This window comes from Dendroctonus ponderosae, unplaced genomic scaffold, assembly GCF_020466585.1.
Source record: "Dendroctonus ponderosae isolate FM_Combo_2020 unplaced genomic scaffold, Dpon_F_20191213v2 Dpon_F_20191213_5, whole genome shotgun sequence".
NCBI classification, from domain to species: Eukaryota; Metazoa; Arthropoda; class Insecta; order Coleoptera; family Curculionidae; genus Dendroctonus; species Dendroctonus ponderosae.
Genome location: NW_026018715.1, coordinates 5,222,346 through 5,222,781, shown reverse-complemented (window position 1 = coordinate 5,222,781; position 436 = coordinate 5,222,346). Strand labels below are relative to the sequence as shown.

The 436-nt window shown below is 36.7% G+C and overlaps 1 protein-coding gene across 1 annotated transcript in view; it reads left to right on the top strand.

Moving 5' to 3' along the window:
• LOC109546924 (putative ankyrin repeat protein RF_0381) overlaps window positions 1–436 on the top strand; it is a 13,651-nt gene that overhangs the window by 4,720 nt on the left and 8,495 nt on the right. The gene's annotated exons all lie outside the window — the stretch shown is intronic.

Genomic DNA, 436 nt, shown 5'->3' with positions numbered 1-436 from the left:
TGATACTTCGGGTCTATATGTAAATAAAAAAATACAAATGGAAAATTATTGATGGAAAGTTGCAAAACAATTTCTTTCCACGCTACAACATAAATAAATACCGCAAGCTTTACATTTAGCAAAGGTAAGTTTATTGCAGTTAGGTAAACGGCACTTAGAGCGAGATTTTTGCTTGTCTTTCATAAATTCCATCAAATGTATGTTTCCCTGCCGCCTACATCTTTTATCAGGAATAGGTTGTACACTTCTTCGCTTGCTTCCGGGTTGTTCATCATCTTCTGCTTCAAACTCCATGTCATCTTCTCCTTGATTTTCTAAGATCAGTGATTTGGCAATAGAAAGTTTGAAATCAAGAAAGTCCATTATTTCTTTTCTTGGTAAGCCGGCAGCTTTTGCATTCTCCCTGTACTCAAGCCATCCTGCTGCTACGGAAAAA